The following is a 16,891-nucleotide window of genomic DNA, read 5'->3' as shown; positions in this document are numbered from 1 at the left end:
TTGGAGGTGCTGATTCTCATCCCAGTCGCTTCACACTCGGCTGCGAACCGATCCAGCGAGAGCTGAAGATCCTGGCCAGATGAAGCCATCAGGACCACATCATCTGCAAAAAGCAGAGACCTAATCCTGCAGCCACCAAACCAGATCCCCTCAACGCCTTGACTGCGCCTAGAAATTCTGTCCATAAAAGTTATGAACAGAATCGGTGACAAAGGGCAGCCTTGGCGGAGTCCAACCCTCACTGGAAACGTGTCCGACTTACTGCCGGCAATGCGGACCAAGCTCTGACACTGATCATACAGGGAGCGGACCGCCAAAATCAGACAGTCCGATACCCCATACTCTCTGAGCACTCCCCACAGGACTTCCCGAGGGACACGGTCGAATGCCTTCTCCAAGTCCACAAAACACATGTAGACTGGTTGGGCAAACTCCCATGCACCCTCAAGGACCCTGCCGAGAGTATAGAGCTGGTCCACAGTTCCACGACCAGGACGAAAACCACACTGTTCCTCCTGAATCCGAGGTTTGACTATCCAGCGTAGCCTCCTCTCCAGTACACCTGAATAGACCTTACCGGGAAGGCTGAGGAGTGTGATCCCACGATAGTTAGAACACACCCTCCGGTTCCCCTTCTTAAAGAGAGGAACCACCACCCCGGTCTGCCAATCCAGAGGTACCGCCCCCGATGTCCACGCGATGCTGCAGAGTCTTGTCAACCAAGACAGCCCCACAGCATCCAGAGCCTTAAGGAACTCCGGGCGGATCTCATCCACCCCCGGGGCCTTGCCACCGAGGAGCTTTTTAACTACCTCAGCAACCTCAGCCCCAGAAATAGAAGAGTCCACCACAGATTCCCCAGGCACTGCTTCCTCATAGGAAGACGTGTTGGTGGGATTGAGGAGGTCTTCGAAGTATTCCCTCCACCGATCCACAACATCCGCAGTCGAGGTCAGCAGAACACCATCCTCACCATACACGGTGTTGATAGTGCACTGCTTCCCCTTCCTGAGGCGGCGGATGGTGTTCCAGAATCGCTTCGAAGCCATCCGGAAGTCATTTTCCATGGCTTCCCCGAACTCCTCCCATGTCCGAGTTTTTGCCTCCGCAACCGCTGAAGCCGCACACCGCTTGGCCTGTCTGTACCTGTCCTCTGCCTCAGGAGTCCTATGAGCCAAAAGAACCCGATAGGACTCCTTCTTCAGCTTGACGGCATCCCTCACCGCCGGTGTCCACCAACGGGTTCTAGGATTACCGCCACGACAGGCACCAACTACCTTGCGGCCACAGCTCCAATCAGCTGCCTCGACAATAGAGGTGCGGAACATGGTCCACTCGGACTCAATGTCCAGCACCTCCCTCGTGACATGTTCAAAGTTCTTCCGGAGGTGGGAATTGAAACTCTCTCTGACAGGAGACTCTGCTAGACGTTCCCAGCAAACCCTCACAATGCGTTTGGGCCTGCCAGGTCTGTCCGGCATCCTCCCCCACCATCGCAGCCAACTCACCACCAGGTGGTGATCGGTTGAAAGCTCTGCCCCTCTCTTCACCCGAGTGTCCAAAACATGAGGCCGCAAATCCGATGACACAACTACAAAGTCGATCATGGAACTGCGGCCTAGGGTGTCCTGGTGCCAAGTGCACATATGGACACCCTTATGTTCGAACATGGTGTTCATTATGGACAATCTGTAACGGGCACAAAAGTCCAATAACAGAACACCACTCGGGTTCAGATCCGGGCGGCCATTCTTCCCAATCTCTCCAGGTTTCACTGTCGCTGCCAACATGAGCATTGAAGTCCCCCAGTAAAACGAGGGAATCACCCGGGGGAGCACTCTCAAGTACTCCCTCGAGCGAATCCAAAAAGGGTGGGTACTCTGAGCTGCGGTTTGGCGCGTAAGCGCAAACCACAGTCAGGACCCATCCCCCCACCTGAAGGCGGAGGGAAGCTACCCTCTCGTCCACCGGGTTGAACTCCAACGTGCAGGCTCTGAGCCGGGGGGCAACAAGAATTGCCACCCCAGCCCGTCGCCTCTCATTGCCGGCAACGCCAGAGTGGAAGAGAGTCCAGCCCCTCTCGAGAGAACTGGTTCCAGAGCCCTTGCTGTGCGTCGAAGTGAGTCCGACTATATCTAGCCGGAACTTCTCAACCTCGCGCACTAGCTCAGGCTCCTTCCCCCCCAGCGAGGTGACGTTCCACGTCCCAAGAGCTAGCTTCTGTAGCCGAGGATCGGATCGCCAAGTGCCCTGCCGTCGGCTGCCGCCCAGCTCACAATGCACCCGACCTCTATGGCCCCTGCCATGGGTGGTGAGCCCATTGGAGGGGGGACCCACGTTGCCTCTTCGGGCTGTGCCCGGCCGGGCCCCATGGGGACAGGCCCGGCCACCAGGCGCTCGCCATCGTGCCCCACCTCCGGGCCTGGCTCCAGAGGGGGGCCCCGGTGACCCGCGTCCGGGCGAGGGAAATCTGGGTCCTTTATTTTTATTCGTCATGGAGGTCTTCGAGCTGCTCTTTGTCTGATCCCTCACCTAGGACCAGTTTGTCTTGGGAGACCCTACCAGGGGGCATAAAGCCCCCGGACAACATAGCTCCTAGGATCATTGGGACACGCAAACTCCTCTACCACGGTAAGGTGGCAGCTCAGAGAGGAGGGCGGGTGCAGTTCTGATTAAATGTTAGTTCTGGTGGATGGCGGGTGGTTGACGACTTTTGTGATGCGGTTGCGGATGAAATAATTGCCTATCCGCGCATCTCTAATATATATATATTTATATATATATATATATATATATATATATATATATATATTTATATATATATATATATATATATATATATATGACATATATAAAGACAGGTGGGAGCAAAGGAGCATATTGTTGCGTCTTCCTAGCAATGTCTTCAGGTCAAAGTTGGACATCAAAGTTGACCAACTTCTCGGCCTTTGGACACAACCTTCTACTCTACAAGTGAGAAGCAGGATTTATTAACTAGCACAAACTTTTACCAATTCAGAGGCGATGCAGCATCTCAGTCTGTCAATAGCTGCAGTAGCTAGTTATCTCTTGTTGCCGCTAAAAGTAGTTCACCAGCGTTAGCTCTTACAATAACAACGTTGTTAATACTTGGTTGATATGCAGTTAATGTACATGGAATATTGTTGGCATTTTTTAAAATGTTTTTAAGTTGGTTTTATGGGTGGGTGGGGGGTTTGATGTATTCCGATACTTTTCGATAATTTTCCAAATGAAGGGAACTACAAACATTTGTAATTTTGGCTTTATTTTAACAGAGAATCTTACAATACAATACACATATGTTTCCTATTGCACTCAAATAACAATTTTACAATGTTCAAATATAAATTAAAGGCCATTAAACACATTGGGCTTTTCTTGTTGCACTCAAAGAACAATTTTACAATGTTCAAATATAAATTAAAGGCCATTAAACACATTGGGCTTTTCTTGTTGCACTCAAAGAACAATTTTCTATATTACATATATCCATCCATCCATCCATCCATTTTCTACCGCTTATTCCCTTTTGGGGTCGCGGGGGGCGCTGAAGCCTATCTCAGCTACAATCGGGCGGAAGGCGGGGTACACCCTGGACAAGTCGCCACCTCATCGCAGGGCCAACACAGATAGACAGACAACATTCACACTCACATCCACACACTAGGGCCAATTTTAGTGTTGCCAATCAACCTATCCCCAGGTGCATGTCTTTGGAGGTGGGAGGAAGCCGGAGTACCCGGAGGGAACCCACGCAGTCACGGGGAGAACATGCAAACTCCACACAGAAAGATCCCGAGCCCGGGATTGAACCCAAGACATTACATATAGTCTGCCATAATCAATGATTAGGTTAGAATATAATAAAAAGCTTTATTGACATTATATTGAATATTCATGATTTATGGTTGCCACTCCAGGTCTGTGCTTTAAGAAAAATAAAATTATTAGTAAGTACTAAAAACAAAACTATGGATACATGTACCCAGATAAGCCATGTAGCAGCTTTATTTATCTTTTTTTAAAGATAAATAAATTGTAGCAATTTGTTACCAAATTCAGTCATTTCACTTGCATTAGTTGACGTTAGATGGGCGGTCTTAACTCGGCTAATATTTGGCATCAAGCCAAGGAGCTGTGTGCGCATCTACGTTTCTACATGTTATGTATCAACATGTTATGTATCTACATGTTACGTATCTACATGTTACATATCTACATGTTACGTACCTACATGTTACGTATCTACACGTTACGTAGCTACATGTTACGTAGCTACATGTTACGTATCTACATGTTACGTATCTACATGTTATATACCTACATGTTACGTATCTACATGTTGCGTATCTACATGTTACGTACCTACATGTTACGTATCTACATGTTACGTATCTACATGTTATATACCTACATGTTACGTATCTACATGTTACGTATGTACATGTTACGTACCTACATGTTACGTATCTACACGTTACGTATCTACACGTTACATATCTACATGTCACGTATCTATATATTACGTATCTACATGTTATGTACCTACATGTTACGTAGCTACATGTTATGTAGCTACATGTTACGTACCTACATGTTACGTATCTACATGTTACGTATCTACATGTTACGTATGTACAGGTTACGTATCTACACGTTACGTATCTACACGTTACGTACCTACATGTTACGTATCTACACGTTACGTATCTACACGTTACGTACCTACATGTTGCGTATCTACATGTTACGTATCTACATGTTACGTACCTACATGTTACATATCTACATGTCACATATCTACATGTCACGTATCTATATATTACGTATCTACATGTTACGTATCTACATGTTACGTACCTACATGTTACGTATCTACATGTTACGTACCTACATGTTACGTACCTACATGTTACGTAACTACACGTTACGTATCTACACGTTACGTATCTACACGTTACGTACCTACACGTTACGTACCTACACGTTACGTACCTACATGTTACGTATCTACATGTTGTGTATCTACATGTTACGTATCTACACGTTACGTATCTACACGTTACGTATCTACACGTTACGTATCTACACGTTACGTATCTACATGTTACGTACCTACACGTTACGTATCTACACGTTATGTATCTACACGTTACGTATTTACATGTCACATATCTACATGTCACATAAATTCAGTCATTTCACTTGCATTAGTTGACGTTAGATGGGCGGTCTTAACTCGGCTAATATTTGGCATCAAGCCAAGGAGCTGTGTGCGCATCTACGTTTCTACATGTTATGTATCAACATGTTATGTATCTACATGTTACGTATCTACATGTTACATATCTACATGTTACGTACCTACATGTTACGTATCTACACGTTACGTAGCTACATGTTACGTAGCTACATGTTACGTATCTACATGTTACGTATCTACATGTTATATACCTACATGTTACGTATCTACATGTTACGTATCTACATGTTACGTACCTACATGTTACGTATCTACATGTTACGTATCTACATGTTATATACCTACATGTTACGTATCTACATGTTACGTATGTACATGTTACGTACCTACATGTTACGTATCTACACGTTACGTATCTACACGTTACATATCTACATGTCACGTATCTATATATTACGTATCTACATGTTACGTACCTACATGTTACGTAGCTACATGTTATGTAGCTACATGTTACGTACCTACATGTTACGTATCTACATGTTACGTATCTACATGTTACGTATGTACAGGTTACGTATCTACACGTTACGTATCTACACGTTACGTACCTACATGTTACGTATCTACACGTTACGTACCTACATGTTGCGTATCTACATGTTATGTAGCTACATGTTACGTACCTACATGTTACGTATCTACATGTTACGTATCTACATGTTACGTATGTACAGGTTACGTATCTACACGTTACGTATCTACACGTTACGTATCTACATGTTACGTATCTACATGTTATATACCTACATGTTATGTAGCTACATGTTACGTACCTACATGTTACGTATCTACATGTTACGTATCTACATGTTACGTATGTACAGGTTACGTATCTACACGTTACGTATCTACACGTTACGTACCTACATGTTACGTATCTACACGTTACGTACCTACATGTTGCGTATCTACATGTTACGTATCTACATGTTACGTACCTACATGTTACATAGCTACATGTCACATATCTACATGTCACGTATCTATATATTACGTATCTACATGTTACGTACCTACATGTTACGTACCTACATGTTACGTATCTACATGTTACGTACCTACATGTTACGTACCTACATGTTACGTAACTACATGTTACGTATCTACATGTTACATATCTACATGTTACGTATCTACAGGTTACGTATCTACACGTTACGTATCTACACGTTACGTATCTACACGTTACGTACCTACACGTTACGTACCTACATGTTACGTACCTACATGTTACGTACCTACATGTTACGTATCTACACGTTACGTATCTACACGTTACGTATCTACATGTTACGTACCTACACGTTACGTATCTACACGTTATGTATCTACACGTTACGTATTTACATGTCACATATCTACATGTCACATATCTACATGTCACGTACCTACATGTTACGTACCTACATGTTACGTACCTACATGTTACGTATCTACATGTTACGTATCTACATGTGCACAACAGAGGAGCTGGTTAACTTATGAGAGTAGTGTACAGTATGTTTGTCTGTGAGAATGTCAACATGTTGACTGAGTGACGTCAGTGGGCGAGTAAAGAGAGGGGAGGGAGTGCACTGTGCAGTAGAGTGATGAATGGGTCCAGTTGTGTCCTGCAAAACGAATAATAAAGCAACCAGATTGTCACGACTCGGTGGCGTCGTCATTCTGACAGGAAAGTGGGACTTAGCAGACCGATTGGCGGGTAAAGTGAAGAGTGTTACCCCCGACGAAAAGGGCATTAAACACATTGAGCTTTTTGTCTGCCCTGTGCTCCTCTACTACAGTCCGCATGGGAGCCGAACAGCAGAACAGGTGTAACAACTACATTATTACCTGTCACTCTTTATATCCTTGTGCAGATATGAATGCTTATTATTTTAAATGTTCACCTAAGTTTGAAGCAAAGGTGGTAATACTAATCGCCACATTTGGCGAGGCGTGTTTTAAAGCAACACTTCTCCCTCCTTTTGTTAGTTTTGAAGCCCAAATACCTCCATGTTGTACTTCACCACCCTTGTGGTGAATTGTCGTTTTTTGCCATTCTTCCTCTCCAAGATGTTATTGCTTGTATGCACTTTGTGTGTGCGTTTTGACACACTCAACATCATGCGCCTCAGCTCTGTAGTCACCGCCGCACAGCGGCATTCAGATGAAAGAACGGTACCGGTACTTTTCAAAGGCAGTATAGTACCTATTTCAATTCATTAATATTGCGATACTTTATTAGTACCGAACAACCCTACTTTCAGGTTAATAATCTTACTATTTTATGCAGAGATATAGTTATAACAATTTTATAGACGAATGGGTGGAGAGTGGGGGGGCGCGAAATATTTTCTTCTTCCTAGGAGTGAGGCCTAACAGAAAATATTTAAGAAACACTGTATTACCAACATCATATTTGTCAGTCAAGGCATGATTGTACAAACCACATTTTGTATGGTATTATGCACTGCTACGATTCGATTCAGTTCAATTCTTGTGGGTAACAATTCAATTCAGAATCGATTCTCGATTCAAAATCCATACTTTTTTTTAATAACATTGCATGCCAATTCTATGAGTAACTACATTTTTCCATAAAATAGATAAACAGCTCTGATCAATTTCTATATAAAAATAAACAAAACTGGTTTGTTACAAAATGTTTCCCAAACATTTAATAAAGTCAAATACAAATAAGTCAACAAGAGAAGTAGCCAACACTTCTCTTTTCCAAAGTAAATCTTTACAGTAGATATAGATCATCTACAATATGATTTGTCTGAGTGGCTGGAAATGACAAATTGAAAACACACGCATATATATATATATATATATATATATATATATATATATATGTCTATATATATATATGTGTGTATATATATATAAATATATATATATATATACATATATATATGTATATATATATATATATATATATATATATATGTGTGTCTATATATATATAAATATGTATATATATATGTGTGTATATATGTGTGTATATATGTGTGTATATATATACATACATATATATATATATATATATATATATATATATATATATATATATATATATATATATATATATATATTCATATTCGAGGTTATTGTGGTTTATCCATCATACACACACACATATATATATATATATATATATATATATATTCATATTCGAGGTTATTGTGGTTTATCCATCATACACACACACATATATATATATATATATATATATATGTGTGTGTGTGTATATATGACACATATATATAAATATATATATATATATATATATATATATATATATTATATATATATATATATATATATATATATATATATATATGTGTGTGTGTGTGTGTGTGTGTGTGTGTGTGTGTGTGTGTGTGTATATATGACGGATAAACCTTAATAACCTCGAATATGAGTATATAAATATATATATATATATATATATATATATATATATATATATATATACATTTTTTAAATGTATTTATTTTTGCCGATTTTTGATTCTTTGATTAAGAATTGTTACAAAGAACAATTTTTTTTTACACCGCTACTAAACACAGGAGTGTCGCTGGTGTCCAAACACAGAACATACTGTAGCTCCGCCCCCTCTGAGGTGATTCACACTCTTGCAGCAGGGGATGCACATTTTCTCAAAACAGTTTTCGATTAAAATTCCTGATGTTATGTAAGATGTATTTCACGTCATTACGTGACAAGTCTTCTACCGCTTGTTCCGCCCGCACATGATTATCCTTTATTCCACACAGCTGTTTGAAGAAAACCAAGTCAGCAGTACACCGTCGGGAAAGAAAAGCCAAAACTACTATCTACTACTGTTTGAAATTCTTTGGTTTTGCCCTCAAAGTCTAGGGACTTATTCCTTCATTTGTAAACATTAACGAAAAAGAATGAGACTATTAATTTTGTTGTTTCAAGCTATCTTAGCGATTAGCATGCCTGCTCTTGCTTGCTCTGAGTCAGTGTCTAACATATTACATAATTAGCTGCTAGCCGTCTCTGTCGGCCGAGGGACCAACAATAAAAAAGTATCAGCCAGAGGTGGCCAGCTTTTGTGCATTGAAAGGTATTAATCGGCAATTGCCGATCACATACTTTTTCACAATCTTCACAACTACGATGTTTTTCTAATAACACCTTTGTCCTAATATTACGACTTTAGTGTTCCAACGTTATGACAATATTAGGACTGTAGTCTCCCATCACTGTAACATTTTTCTCCTAACACTACTATGTTTTAAATTAATATTACAATTTAATTTCCTATCATTATCTCATAATATTTCAACTCCTATTTCCTTACGTTAAGACGTTTGTCCTGTAATATTTTGACATGACAATAGTTTTTGCTTATTATTATAACTTCATCTCCTCACATAAAGGCACTTTTCTCATGATATCACGATTTTAGTCTACAGTGCTTACACTGTAGTCTCCTAACAATATTACGCCATTTTTCTTGTAATATAATGACTTCCTCTCCTAATTTTTCCTCCCTCTTTTCTCATATTTATGCGACTTTGGTCTCTAAACAAATTGCAACTTTAGTCTTCGACCATTGCACAATTTTGCTTGTAATATTACGACTTTTAGTCTCCTAATGTTATGACTTTTAGTCTCCTAATGGTACGACTTTTAGTCTCCTAATGTTACGACTTTTAGTCTCCTAATGTTACGACTTTTAGTCTCCTAATGTTATGACTTTTAGTCTCCTAATGTTACGACTTTTAGTCTCCTAATGTTATGACTTTTAGTCTCCTAATGTTATGACTTTTAGTCTCCTAATGTTACGACTTTTAGTATCCTAATGTTACGACTTTTAGTATCCTAATGTTACAACTTGTAGTCTCCGAATGTTACTACTTTTAGTCTCCTAATGTTACGATTTCTCCTCTCTGAGCTGCCACCTTACCGTGGTAGAGGAGTTTGCGTGTCCCAATGATCCTAGGAGCTATGTTGTCCGGGGGTTTCTATGCCCCCTGGTAGGGTCTCCCAAGGCAAACTGGTCCTAGGTGAGGGATCAGACAAAGAGCAGCTCGAAGACCTCGATGAAGAACACAAACCAAGGACCCAGATTTCCCTCGCCCGGACGCGGGTCACCGGGGCCCCCCTCTGGAGCCAGGCCCGGAGGTGGGGCACGATGGCGAGCGCCTGGTGGCCGGGCCTGTCCCCATGGGGCCCGGCCGGGCACAGCCCGAAGAGGCAACGTGGGTCCCCCTTCCAATGGGCTCACCACCCATAGCAGGGGCCATAGAGGTCGGGTGCAGTGTGAGCTGGGCGGCAGCCGAGGGCAGGGCACTTGGCGGTCCAATCCTCGGCTACATAAGCTGGCTCTTGGGACGTGGAACGTCACTTCGCTGGGGGGGAAGGAGCCTGAGCTAGTGCGTGAGGTGGAGAAGTTCCGGCTAGATATAGTCGGACTCACTTCGACGCACAGCAAGGGCTCTGGAACCACTTCTCTTGAGAGGGGCTGGACTCTCTTCCACTCTGGCGTTGCCGGCAGTGAGAGGCGACGGGCTGGGGTGGCAATTCTTGTTGCCCCTCGGCTCAAAGCCTGCACGTTGGAGTTCAACCCGGTGGACGAGAGGGTTGCTTCCCTCCGCCTTCGGGTGGGGGGGACGGGTCCTGACTGTTGTTTGCGTTTACGCGCCAAACAGCAGCTCAGAGTACCCACCCTTTTTGGATTCACTCGAGGGAGTACTGGAGAGTGCTTCCCCGGGTGATTCCCTCGTTCTACTGGGGGACTTCAACGCTCATGTTGGCAGCGACAGTGAAACCTGGAGAGGTGTGATTGGGAAGAATGGCCGCCCGGATCTGAACCCGAGAGGTGTTCTGTTATTGGACTTTTGTGCTCGTCACGGATTGTCAATAACAAACACCATGTTCAAACATAAGGGTGTCCATATGTGCACTTGGCACCAGGACACCCTAGGCCGCAGTTCCATGATCGACTTTGTAGTTGTGTCATCGGATTTGCGGCCTCATGTTTTGGACACTCGGGTGAAGAGAGGGGCGGAGCTTTCTACCGATCACCACCTGGTGGTGAGTTGGCTGCGATGGTGGGGGAGGATGCCGGACAGACCTGGCAGGCCCAAACGCATTGTGAGTGTTTGCTGGGAACGCCTGGCAGAGTCTCCTGTCAGAGAGAGTTTCAATTCCCACCTCCGGAAGAACTTTGAACATGCCACGAGGGAGGTGCTGGACATTGAGTCCGAGTGGACAATGTTCCGTACCTCTATTGTCGAGGCGGCCGATTGGAGCTGTGGCCGCAAGGTAGTTGGTGCCTGTCGTGGCGGTAATCCTAGAACCCGTTGGTGGACGCCGGCGATGAGGGATGCCGTCAGGCTGAAGAAGGAGTCCTATCGGGTTCTTTTGGCTCATGGGACTCCTGAGGCAGCAGACAGGTACCGACAGGCCAAGCGGTGTGCGGCTTCAGCGGTCGCGGAGGCAAAAACTCGGACATGGGAGGAGTTCGGGGAGGCCATGGAAAAAGACTTCCGGACGGCTTCGAAGCAATTCTGGACCACCATCCGCCGCCTCAGGAAGGGGAAGCAGTGCAGTGTCAACACCGTGTATGGTGGGGATGGTGCTCTGCTGACCTCGACTGCGGATGTTGTGGATCGGTGGAGGGAATACTTCGAAGACCTCCTCAATCCTACCAGCACGTCTTCCTATAAGGAAGCAGGGCCTGGGGTATTTGTGGTGGGCTCTCCTATTTCTGGGGCTGAGGTTGCCGAGGTAGTTAAAAAGCTCCTCGGTGGCAAGGCCCCGGGGGTGGATGAGATCCGCCCGGAGTTCCTTAAGGCTCTGGATGTTGTGAGGCTGTCTTGGTTGACAAGACTCTGCAACATCGCGTGGACATCGGGGGCGGTACCTCTGGATTGGCAGACCGGGGTGGTGGATCCTCTCTTTAAGAAGGGGAACCGGAGAGTGTGTTCCAACTATCGTGGGATCACACTCCTCAGCCTTCCCGGTAAGGTCTATTCAGGTGTACTGGAGAGGAGGCTACGCCGGATAGTCGAACCTCGGATTCAGGAGGAACAGTGTGGTTTTCGTCCTGGTCGTGGAACTGTGGACCAGCTCTATACTCTCGGCAGGGTCCTTGAGGGTGCATGGGAGTTTGCCCAACCAGTCTACATGTGCTTTGTGGACTTTGAGAAGGCATTCGACCGTGTACCCCGGGAAGTCCTGTGGGGAGTGCTCAGAGAGTATGGGGTAACGGACTGTCTTATTGTGGCAGTTCGCTCCCTGTATAATCAGTGTCAGAGCTTGGTCCGCATTGCCGGCAGTAAGTCGGACACGTTTCCAGTGAGGGTTGGACTCCGCCAAGGCTGCCCTTTGTCACCGATTCTGTTCATAACCTTTATGGACAGAATTTCTAGGCGCAGTCAGGGCGTTGAGGGGATCTGGTTTGGTGGCTGCAGGATTAGGTCACTGCTATTTGCAGATGATGTGGTCCTGATGGCTTCCTCCGGCCAAGATCTTCAGCTCTCACTGGATCGGTTCGCAGCCGAGTGTGAAGCGACTGGGATGGGAATCAGCACCTCCAAGTCCGAGTCCATGGTTCTCTCCCGGAAAAGGGTGGAGTGCCATCTCCGGGTTGGGGAGGAGATCTTGCCCCAAGTGGAGGAGTTCAAGTACCTCGGAGTCTTGTTCACGAGTGAGGGAAGAGTGGATCGTGAGATCGACAGGCGGATCGGTGCGGCGTCTTCAGTAATGCGGACGCTGTATCGATCCGTTGTGGTGAAGAAGGAGCTGAGCCGGAAGGCAAAGCTCTCGATTTACCGGTCGATCTACGTTCCCATCCTCACCTATGGTCATGAGCTTTGGGTCATGACCGAAAGGACAAGATCACGAGTACAAGCGGCCGAAATGAGTTTCCTCCGCCGAGTGGCGGGGCTCTCCCTTAGAGATAGGGTGAGAAGCTCTGTCATTCGGGAGGAGCTCAAAGTAAAGCCGCTGCTCCTCCACATCGAGAGGAGCCAGATGAGGTGGTTCAGGCATCTGGTCAGGATGCCACCCGAACGCCTCCCTAGGAAGGTGTTTCGGGCACGTCCGACCGGTAGGAGGCCACGGGGAAGACCCAGGACACGCTGGGAAGACTATCTCTCCCGGCTGGCCTGGGAACGCCTCGGGATCCCCCGGGAGGAGCTGGACGAAGTGGCTGGGGAGAGGGAAGTCTGGGCTTCCCTGCTTAAGCTGCTGCCCCCGCGACCCGACCTCGGATAAGCGGAAGAAGATGGATGGATGGATGGAATGTTACGATTTGTAATCTCCTAATGTTGTAACTTTAAGTCTCCTAATGTTACGACTTTTAGTCTCCTAATGTTACGACTTTTAGTCTCTTAATGTTACGACTTTTAGTTTCCTAATGTTAGGACTTTTAGTCTCCTAATACTACGACATTTAGTCTCTTAATGTTACGACTTTTAGTTTCCTTACGTTACGACTTTTAGTCTCCGAATGTTACGACTTTTAGTCTCCTAATACTACAACTTTTGGGTTCCTAATATTACGACTTTTAGTTTCTTAATATTACGACTTTTAGTCTCCGAATGTTACGACTTTTAGTCTCCTAATGTTACGACTTTTAGTTTCCTAATGTTACGACTTTTAGTCTCCTAACGTTACGACTTTTAGTCTCCGAATGTTAGGACTTTTAGTCTCCTAATACTACGACTTTTGGGTTCCTAATATTACGACTTTTAGTTTCCTAATATTACGACTTTTAGTCTCCTAATGTTATGACTTTTAGTCACCGAATGTTACGACTTTTCGTCTGCGAATGTTACGACTTTTAGTCTCCTAATGCTACGACTTTTAGTCTCCTAATGTTACAACTTTTAGTCTCCTAATGTTACGACTTTTAGTCTCCTAATGTTCTGAATTTTAGTCTCCTAACATTACGACTTTTAGTCTCCTAATGTTACGACTTTTAGTCTCCTAATGTTACGACTTTTAGTCTCCTAATGTTACAACTTTAAGTCTCCTAATACTACGACATTTAGTCTCTTAATGTTACGACTTTTAGTTTCCTTACGTTACGACTTTTAGTCTCCGAATGTTACGACTTTTAGTCTCCTAATACTACGACTTTTGGGTTCCTAATATTACGACTTTTAGTTTCCTAATATTACGACTTTTAGTCTCCTAATGTTATGACTTTTAGTCTCCGAATGTTACGACTTTTCGTCTGCGAATGCTACGACTTTTAGTCTCCTAATGTTACAACTTTTAGTCTCCAAATGCTACGACTTTTAGTGTCCTAATGTTACAACTTTTAGTCTCCTAATATTACGACTTTTAGTCTCCTAATGTTACAACTTTTAGTCCCCTAGTTTTACGACATTGTTCTCAAATTATTATGACGGTTCCCCTAAAACATTTTTCTTGTCATATTACGACTTCATCTTCTAATTTTACATATTTCTCCTAACATAATAACATTTTTCTCATAATATTACAACTTCAGTAACTCCTAAGATCATACATTTTTTCTAACGTTACATTTTTCTTGTATTATTACGACTCGAGTCTTCTAACATGATGCCATTTTCTCTTAGTATCACGACTCTTCTCCTAACATCACAACGTTTTTCTCATATTTTTATACAACTACTTTAGTCTAACATTACAATACTTTTCTTATATTTCAACTCTATTCCACTAACATTACAACATTTGTCTCGTAATATTACAATTTTAGCCTCCTAACATGAAGTTGGTCTCTCAATTTATGACTTTTAACTTTCTAATATGACAACATTTTTGTTGATTGTTCATAAAATTACAGTGGTTCATATAACAACTATAGTCCGAAAAAGGACAGTATGGACAGATTATCCAGTCACATTAGCGTTAACATGCATAGTAATATACACATCCCCCCAAAAATGTGTGGATGCTGAGGGACAAACTAACGATGAAAAAAACCAATCTGAATCATTGTTTCTTTGTCTTTGTAGTCATTGGTAAAGTGGAGTGACACATGAAAACAGGACATCGAGGGAATACTAGCATTCCTCAACCCACGACTCACTGAGCTTCTGCCGGGGGAAAATAACATGTTTTTTCCATCGGTACGACCTTTAGCAACCCCCAGTAGGGTCAAGTCATTACTTATCTGACTTTATAAGCAAACACGGAAAATGCGATCATGTATTATGTGCGGGAGGAGGATGGAGGTGTCTCATCGGTCAAAGATGTGGGATAAAAATACACAAGAATACGAGCGTTTGTCATCCCATAATCGGTAACACATGTAAACACTGCTTTTATTGTGGCGTTTCTGGGAGCACAACTACGCTCCATGTCTTCTTCATTATAATAATACAATTACAAAACACTACACAGAAATGTATTATGTATATATTGTTATTTACAGATAAACACTGACATTTATTATTGATATATTGTTATTCACAGATAAACACTGACATTTATTATTGATATATTGTTATTCCCAGATAAACACTTACATATATTATTGATATATTGTTATTTACAGTACCCAAATTGGAATCGTAAATGAGAATACATTTTTGGGAGTAATAATTGATAGTAAACTACCATGGAAACCTCATGTCAGACACATTAAAACCAAAATCTCCCAAAGCCTCTCAATTATAAACAAAGCAGAACTATACCTCAATGAAAAGGCACTCCGTACTCTATACTGCACCTTGGTACTCCCATACCTTACATATTGTGTTGAGGTATGGGGGATACTTACCACAACATAATTAATCCTCTGATCATATTACAGAAAAAAGCAGTGCGGATCATTCATAACGTTGTTTTTTTTAGAACATACTCATAATCTGTTTATGCAATCAAAGTTGCTCAAATTTGATGACCTTGTTAAATATAATAATTAATAATCTTATATAAAGCATTTAGCAAATGATTGCCGCCTAATCTACAAACCACGTTTCCATATGAGTTGGGAAATTGTGTTAGATGTAAATATAAACGGAATACAATGATTTGCAAATCATTTTCAACTTTTTTTTTTTTTTTTCAAATAATCATTAACTTTAGAATTTGATGCCAGCAACACGTGACAAAAAAGTTGGGAAAGGTGGCAATAAATACTGATAAAGTTGAGGAATGCTCATCAAACACTTATTTGGAACATCCCACAGGTGTACAGGCTAATTGGGAACAGGTGGGTGCCATGATTGGGTATAAAAGTAGATTCCATGAAATGCTCAGTCATTCACAAACAAAGATGGGGCGAGGGTCACCACTTTGTCAACAAATGTGTGAGCAAATTGTTGAACAGTTTAAGAAAAAACTGTCTCAACCAGCTATTGCAAGAAATTTAGGGATTTCACCATCTACGGTCCGTAATATCATCAAAGGGTTCAGAGAATCTGGAGAAATCACTGCACGTAAGCAGCTAAGCCCGTGACCTTCGATCCCTCAGGCTCTACTGCATCAACAAGCGACATCAGTGTGTAAAGGATATCACCACATGGGCTCAGGAACACTTCAGAAACCCACTGTCAGTAACTACAGTTGGTCGCTACATCTGTAAGTGCAAGTTAAAACTCTCCTATGCAAGGCGAAAACCGTTTATCAACAACA

This window comes from Nerophis lumbriciformis, linkage group LG05 (assembly GCF_033978685.3).
Source record: "Nerophis lumbriciformis linkage group LG05, RoL_Nlum_v2.1, whole genome shotgun sequence".
Taxonomy (NCBI): domain Eukaryota; kingdom Metazoa; phylum Chordata; class Actinopteri; order Syngnathiformes; family Syngnathidae; genus Nerophis; species Nerophis lumbriciformis.
Note: the sequence above shows the minus strand (reverse complement) of the source record.